Source organism: Pseudopodoces humilis, chromosome 6 (genome assembly GCF_049639895.1).
Source record: "Pseudopodoces humilis isolate 2021_Gansu_Grassland_sample_001 chromosome 6, ASM4963989v1, whole genome shotgun sequence".
Taxonomy (NCBI): Eukaryota; Metazoa; Chordata; class Aves; order Passeriformes; family Paridae; genus Pseudopodoces; species Pseudopodoces humilis.
In genome coordinates, this window is record NC_142205.1 from 71,525,964 (window position 1) to 71,534,530 (window position 8,567).

The 8,567-nt window shown below is 48.3% G+C and overlaps 1 long non-coding RNA gene across 2 annotated transcripts; it reads left to right on the forward strand.

Annotated features, from left to right (window-relative positions):
• Positions 1–334: 334 nt before the first annotated feature.
• On the forward strand, positions 335–2,899 carry LOC106628643 (uncharacterized). 2 transcript variants are annotated; one of them, XR_015772738.1, is made up of 3 exons: positions 335–1,103; positions 1,804–2,026; positions 2,625–2,899. It is a non-coding gene; the product is annotated as an uncharacterized LOC106628643 (long non-coding RNA). The 2 variants fall into 2 exon arrangements; XR_001332053.2 differs by lacking the exon at positions 2,625–2,899 and adding an exon at positions 2,352–2,423.
• The last annotated feature ends 5,668 nt before the right edge of the window (positions 2,900–8,567 follow it).

Below are 8,567 nucleotides of genomic sequence, written 5' to 3' on the forward strand. Positions count from 1 at the left end.
TTCTTAAAAGGTTAATCTTCTGTCCCTGGGATCCCCATGAGGAACAATTAGTGTATCCTGTGGTGAAACACTGGATTACTATTAATGAAACTTGTGCTGCCCTGGAGTTTTAATTGACTCAAGTGTTTAAACACATGCCTGACTTAAAACATGTGGGCATTCCCGTTCCTGCCACAGGAGCTAGCGATGGTTTTCACGCGATGCCAAGAAATGTTAACTGTTAACAGCGTGTTTGATCATTTATTAACCTTAGCTCCTCACATGTCCTACCCAAAATCCCTCAACAGGAAGGGCTGAGCATTTAATGTGCCCTTGAGACAAAGCAGGGCTTTGACTATACCTTTCTTTCCCTTAGGACTTCAAGGAAGAAATGTCTGGATTCTGTCAGGGCAACAGGTGTCCAGAGATTTTTGGGTTTCTCTGAGCCACCTTCAGCTGGGGTCTGTGATACCAGGAACTGTTTTTGCCAAAATTTTCAAGACAGGAGCTAAGCTTTGACATTTGCAGATCAAACTAAACTAGCAGGATGTTTGGCAGTGGCCATGGCAGCAACAAAGCTGTACGGGGCCTCGCAGCTGAGGTGCCACGCACCGGCACTAGGGACAAAGTGGGTCCCTGGGCCATGACTGCACCTGGCTCTCACCAGAGAGACAACAGAGCTGAGGCTTTCGCTCACGTGCAGAAGGCAAAGGGAGGCTGCTGATTATTTAAAGGAAGTCAGGGTTTGACATCTATCTGTTCCCCCATCCTGCCCTTGCAATTCTCTTTTCCCATTGCAAGCTGTCGGATGGAGACGGGATTCGGGACCAGGCCTGGTGTGTATGAGCGGGATACAGCTGCACCTCAGCTCCTGCATGGACATTCCCAAGCACTCCCTCACAACTGGCTGCATTTCCTGGGCCATGTGTTGGAGCAGATGCAAGCTTCTTGCACAAGAAGGTGCAGACCTGGCTGGATTTATACCTTTGTGGGAGCAGAGGCACTGGCTGCTGCCAATGGCTCTCAGCGAGGAGCACTTCAGGCAAGTCCCATCTGTGTCCCTGTTCAATGTCATGATCTAGGAATGCAGCTACTGCTCAGGCAGCTGGCCACAGCAACTGCAGGTATGTATTTTTTTATTTGTTTATATATGTAAATCGAGTCCAAAGTCTCAGATGGTTAAGTCATGCCATGCAAGGCATGTGACAGAGTGGTTAATAGCAAGGGGTAGACAAGGATGACAGGAGGAAAGCATTTCAAAGTGGCAGCTGTGAGGTAAATCATATTGGAATTGGGTAACCTGGTTTTAGGGGAGAGGTTGGAAAGGAAGGGCGTAGCACTGGGAGAACTCTTTTTTTTTTTTTTCCCCTCTGGGAAGGGCACTGATCCTCAGACTCGGGCCCTGATTTTTATTTTACATCTGCTATTGTAGGGCTGACATGTGCCCACCAGCCTCAGTGGAGAGGGGCCTGACTGACACCAAGAGAAGCCTGAAGTTTTCAGGGCTTGCTACAGATTTTGGGACATGCTCGCAGCACAAGCAGTGTCTCTTCCTCTCCCTCTCTTCTCTCCCTCTCCTGGCCTCTCTGTGGCACATGAGAAAGGGCAGAGGGGTGAATGAAATGGGCTTGTGGATGGCACTCTGCGGGATCACACGGGAAGCCTTAACCTGAGTGGAAAATGCCCACTTTAACAGCAAGTGGATCTGAACCCGTAATTACCCGTGCCATCACGTGTCTGCTTTGCAGCTGTGTGCACAAACTAGTGACTTGTCCATGCTCTGCTAGTTCTCCACATTAAACACTCCCTGCTCCTGTCTTTCAGAAAAGAACAGAGCACCTGGTCCGATCCTCATGGAGGGGAGTGGGGACCTCTGTACGGGCTTCCAGGACAGCTGTACCCTGACACACAAACAGCCCTGTGGCAGATATCAAATGCTGTTGTTCCCTAGCAGTCTGCTGATGTTATCGCTCTTTCTTTGAGGAGTCAGAAACAAGAAGATCCTACAATGACAAACCACAATGTCTCTTGCGGTACATAAAGACAGGTAAAAAACCACTACCACCAAAAAACAACAAAAAAGAAACCTTCCCAAATAATTGCAAAAAAAGAGAGCAGTTCATGTCCTTTGTGTTCTTCAGCTCATGATCTGCCATAGGGGATGAGGGACCATCATGAAAGACAGACATAAAGCAGCTAGAAAATCAGATTTGGAGAGGAGAACAGGACTGTCAGAGGGGAATCATTACTCTTATACTCAAAACTCTAAATAAGAATAAAATAGTAAATAAACATTTACTGAGCTTTCAAGCCCACAATCCCAAGGACAAGGAAAAGCTTATTTTACATGAATGTTACATGTTACTTTGCAGGTTCTTGTCGGTGGCTGCTGTCACTAAATGCTGTTTATGGCACTGCCTCATGCAAAACACCACAACAGCCAGAAACTGTTTCACCAACTATTGGCTTGGTAGAAATAAAGCATTTTCATTTTTTGCCATGAGTCTTTTTTAGTTTTTGAAGTATAAGGCTAATACAAAACCAGAATGAAGAACTGGAATGGAACCTCTGATAAGCACGAGTGTCAAATTTTACAGGCTGTTGTGGCCTGTGTAATTTTGTTTCATTTGTTTGTTTTTTTCCAGAAGGGATTTCCAACCTCTTAAGCTCAAATCTTCTGAGGCTGCGAGTCCATAATAAACCAACAAGGCGATGTGAAATGTGTTAAGGACTAAACTCGTGTCCAAAGCCAGTCCAGCAGAGAATAAGAGGTGTGCAGGCACTCAGCAGGGATGGATGCACACTGACATCCTGATGTCGCCCTTCAGCCAGGGAAGCTGGGGCAGGAAAACTAAGTGGCTTTAAACTGGAGCATGATAAATGCATTAACTGGATTATTTAAGGTGTTAGTTTGCCATGCAGTGCCTGGACTTGATGCACTGAATTACTTTCCAGTCCTGTATTCCTACACAAAACTAAGTCCTACTAAGGACTATTTTAAGTCCTGCAAATAAAAGTGCTCCCTGATCTCCCTGGATCTTGCATGGATGCGGCACAGAGGGGAAAAGTCAGACTGTGTGTGCAAAGTTTACTCATGCCATATTTACACTAACATCACAATCTAGAGGACTGCTGTAGGCAGATGCTGACCTGCATTTTGAGGTTGGATTGAAGGCATTCACTCCAGCAAGCCATATTAGCTCAGCCATTTCCTTGCTAGATACCCTTGGCAGGTCTGCCCTAGAAAAGGAGTCGCTCCAGATCTAGAAAGATGCCAGGAGGGTTGAGCAATGTGCCCTTAGACTGCTGTGTCCTGTCATCAGCAGCCCATACGATTTCATCAGTTACCAAGGCCTAACACTCTCATGGCCCTTTGGACTCTGACAGTTCATTGCCTTTTCCAGAGCTGTCAGACAGAAGGGAAAAGTATTTTTTTCAGTCACTGCTGTTTGTTTTTCCACTATGAACTCCTCCAACTCCCTGGTGTCAAAATACCTGGCAGGGCTGCCACGTTGGTACTGCTTGTTTGTCCCGTTAGTGCGATGCTGTGGCTGGTGGGAATTTGGCTGGCCCTGGGGAAGCCAGCCACATCAAACACCTGCGCTCCGAGTCGCACGGGGACTGTGCCGCCTGTTCATTCCCTGCTGGGACTCAGGCAGGTCGGAGCTCTGGGGGAAGATCATCCCCCAAGATGAGGTCGCTGCACCAATGAGAATGATGTCCATAAATGATATGGGGTTAATGTGGGGAGCACAGTGATTCCACCAGTGTAGGAGACACCCCAGCCCCCCTGGTACTGGCCATACATGGGGTCCTAGAAGTCAGCTATAAGCTGTAAGCTTCATTTCATATTCATGAAATACCATGTAACCTTACAAGGTCAAGTACTACATCCACATCTGCATCACCAGGTTTGGTTGCCCTCTTTGCAGAAGGCCCAGAAACTCAGGCAGGTCAGCTGCAGCCCCTGCTCCTGTACAGCCTCACCTAGAGAAGCACCTGCAAATCCAGTTCGGTCCCTGGCAAAACGTGAGTGGAGCAGTGGTACAGACCATACTCCAGGGTGGAGACTCTTCTCCCCAAACCAGCTGCAATTGTTTGTTGTGTAATGGTGCCAATGAAGTTTTGTAACTCCCTCACACACTGGGAGGATTCATTTGATCAAAAGAGCAATTTCACTTTCTGGCATCTACCATCCATCAGAAATTCCAGGCCAGAGCTTTAAAGAGCAACTAATGACTTAAGATCTTATGACTGCTAAACATTTCAACCGAGGCACCTCGTCAGGCATGCAGAGTCCTCCTCTCCAAACCTCTTCCTCAGAGCAGACATCAAAACTGTGGGTTGCCCCACAAGCCCTAGCCAGGCCCTGATGTGGAGTTAGCAGCTGTTCAAGATGAGTCACAAAAGGTCCTCCTGAACCAAAATGTCAGCTCTAACCCCCAGATGAAGACCCCTGCCAAGGATCCCCTCCCTCAGCTATGGGACCACATACAAGCTTCAGGTGCAGCGGTGCCACAGGCACGAGGGGCACAGCCTAGGAACGCTCCAGGGCTGTGGCACAGGCTGCAAGTCTTGGCAGAGCTGACAGCCTTATGGCAACACCAAAGCACAACCACTCTCTGCCTCGTGCCAGGCTCTGGATCCTGCACAGCCAGCTGGCAACATGTGAGGGGGATAAGGACACCGGGCAGGGTTGAACACTGAGGGTCTGATGGAAGCTGGCTCTGTTTTGGACATGCTTTGGACAAGATTGGGCTTTCTTTGTGGGATCCTGCAGGGCACACCTAGCTAAGCAGCTCCAAGATCCTTCCATCCAGAGACTGACCCTGTTTGGGAAGTGTGAATCCAGTGAAGCTTGACAACTTTCTTATGGCTAAAGGTCTTTAGTTAAGCTCTGAAAAAAGCATCCTGCCTCCCCATAACCCATCTTGAACTCTGCCCTACACCAATCCCCAGCAAAATGGTACCTGCATCTGTTCCACTGAGGCATACAATCAAACAGTGACTCATTGTCACAATCCTTATTCATGCATTTATTGCCCAGATAACTCTCCATTAAGCTAATGAGTCATTCTTTTACACCCACCAAATGCATAGTTTGAATGCTGCTGATTTCTGCTATTCATAAATCGGAAGGAGAGGAAGAACAGACATGAGCCTTGATCCGGAAAATTTGCCTCTAGTGGCAAGCTCAAGGAATTCAAGCTTTTCCGTGTACATTCCCAGGAACAAGCAAGGCTCTGGTATGTTCTGTTCTTCAGACCAGCACAGGAGAGCTAATGCTTGGTGAAGTGCCTCATGCCAGTCCGCTTCTGTTAGCCAGGGCTCCCAGGCCTTGGGTGCCCAGGACTCATTGGCCACGTTGGAAGCAGCTTTGCTGAGATGAGCAGGCACCTTTATTCCAGGCATCACTAAATTCTAAGTCAGGCAGGAGATAAACTGTTTGGCATAACATTAACTGTATGGATGTACAATCCATGCAAACTTTTCCAACGTATTAAACTAAGAACTTCCAGGTGTTGCTAGTTTGGCAATATTTTGAGTCATTTATTTTTTACATGCCTGGTGTGGTCTGGAACACAAAGCTGTAGCTACATGCTCTCTTGATCTCTTTCAGCAGTGCTCTGCAGCTGAGATGAGCTGCTTGAGCCTTGTAAATAAAACAGGTGACCAGAAAAGCTCCACTGGCTTTGGCTCTGGTTTGTGCTGCCGGGAGTGTGCCAGCAGCCCTGGGTCTCACACTGACCTTCCCCCCTGGCAGAGCAGTGGTGCCCTCAGACAGGGCGCTGGCAGCTGCTTATGGCAACAGCCAACCGGTTCAGCCTCTTGAGGCTTATCACACAGTTTGCATAAACACTGGGATCAGAGCAAGAATGAAGGAAGCATGGGCTGAGCTTTAGAAAGGCTTTATCCTGCAGTTTTCTTATCTGCTCTACTCTGTCTGTCCCCTCCATGCCTGTTTAAAGGACTTGCTCCCCAAGAACTCATGATGATCCCAGCTTTCGTCTGGATTGGTGCCTAGAGCTGGAGCCTGCAGGCTCTCTGAGGGGAGCTTGCTCTTGAGTGCTCTTGCAGTTCCATCCAATGTAATTCCCTCTGGCCAGCCCAGATTTGAATCCAAGGGGACTGTTCTGGAAGGGAGCACCGAGTAAACCAGTCCATATACACTCGTGAGGAAGCGGGTCCCATGGCTCCCCTCTGCCTCTGGAACTCCAGACTCCTCACTGGACTGCAGGAGCTTTTGCAAATATTCCATGTTTCCCCTTCTAAACAACTAGGCACATATTTAAATGCTGAGCTCTCCTTGCTAGACACTGCTGCTAGTTCCCTGGACTCGCAGAGGATCCCAGGACTATCATCTCTGCTAAGAAAAAAAGTTCTCCCATCTGTTCAAAAGGGGAAGGATGTAATATTGACCAATACTGAGAAATGTATTCTCCTGGTTTCAGAGGCAGTTATTGGAATGTGGTTGGTATTCAAATGATAACTTACACCTGTAGCAACTTGCTGAGTGATACCTTGAATCACACTGCGATAAAGGGACGTGTTTGAAGTTTTTGAAGGCAGTACCTCACTATCATTCCCCTTCAGTGCTGTCACTCAGAGCTCTGCAGCCTTGCCTGTGTCAGCAGGGAGTCAGACTTAACTTCCCATTCATCAAATTCTAAAACTCATCTGGGCGTACTCAACCATTGATTAAAAACAGGCACTGGATAAAACAAGGAGAACAATCTTTTCCTGGACACATTAATACAAAGAGCAAAGGTGTGTTTTCCACCAGAGACTGCAAGCTGCAGCCCAAGACCCTTCCAGCCACCCTTCCAGGGAGCCCAGCGCGGGCCATGTCATGCACATCTTGGTGTGTCGGCTTCTCTTGTTTCCAGGCGCTCTCTCCAAGAGAAATGGGCTTCAACTGCTCCTGCCACCAGGCCTGACAGGGGAGCGCTAACACACCCACCGGCTGTGAGCAGGTCTGTGAGTGCACATCAAAGCTGATCCCACCTCGCAGCAGCAGCCACCACCAGCACATTCCAGAGCAACAAGAGCCCTGCCAAAGGCAGACAGAGAACCCTGTGGCCTCCGAACCTCTCCACCCACTGCCGACTTCCATTAATTAATTAACTCTGCAGCTTTGTTCCCTTATCATCATCCTCCCAGCAACAGCATGATAAATTGTACTTGCAACAGATGCCTAAACAAGATGATCCCAGGTCTTTGCAACTTGAATCAAGGGTGGGAAACCTGCAGCTTTGTGGTGATCTCCAATTCATTCATTATACAATCGGATCTTAATTGCTTTAAGAATGTGATTCTAGTCAATCTGGCCTCTAGTACCACTCCTATTAGAGACTTCTGTTGCTAAATCTCTGCTGCTAAATACAGTCAGTCCATCCCTTGAAGTCTTCTTTTATTTCAGTGGGCTCTGAAGTATTGAATTATCTGTAGAAATGAACACCCTGCTCACCCACCCCATATTCACCCAGTGAAATGGACAGGCACCAAAACCAGTTTAGCTGTTCCCAGCAGCAGCAGTTTTCAAGTAGCTCCTGGGGCAGCCCCATTCCACAAGCAGGTAATACAGAGAAACATCCTTGGGTTGCTTTTGAAGGTGATTCTTCCTTAAAAGAACACTTTAAACACTTTGCATGGAGCAAACTCATCCGAAAGTCCTGCTATCCAAACGCAATATGTCTAAATATAAGTACAGTGCAAGAGACTGACGTCGCTTGTGAAAACTTGAGATCCGAGAGACCCTGCCTGAGATCCTCCCCTCCAGCAGTGTGCCAGCTGGGAAACCTCAAAGGCACAGTCAGGTGTCCCCAGAGCCAGCTCTGGGGACTCAGTAGGTGGCACTCTTCTCCTTGGCTTTGCAGAGATGGGTCACCCTGAGAAAGGTGCTGGGGATCGCTGGGCACAGAGGACCCGCACCTCCTGGACAACAAGAGGTGGACTGGCTGCAGCTGACAGCCCAGGAGGTATTGCCTCACTGACTCCCGTGTGCTCCAAAGGATCTTTATCACAACAAATGCAATTAAAAAGGCAAAATGAATGGGTTTGGCAATTTGGAAGAGGTTTGGATCAGCAGAATCTCTGCTCATTCATAGGGTAAGCGAGAAGAGGGAGTAGTCTTTAGTCTTGCCCTGTTTTTTAGGGAGCATATTTGGTACAGGGATGAAAATGGAACCCATGAGAGCTGTGTTTTGGGACAGAGACAGTTTGGGCAGAAAAGAGAACCTAGCAGACCTTTATGTGGGATGTAACTCACAAGCCCACAAAGAGGGGAACACCTTCACCTGTCAACATTCACTCTCTGAGGAAGGTGGAAGGAGAAACTAGGGGAGTGGGATCTGACCACAGAAGAGGTGAGATGAGCTCCTGACCATAAAGGAAATTGCTGATTTTGGCCTGCCTCTCCCTAGAGCCAAGAACAGGGACCAGCCCCAAGGGAACAGCTTGGTGAGGACCAGCATCCTCTCCACCTGGGCAGGACGAGGCTGAGTTATGGGGGCAGAAGCCTCTTCACGTGGTACAGCTGGAATGGCCTCGCTGATTCTAGCCTCAGCTTTTGCATCCCTGCAAACCCA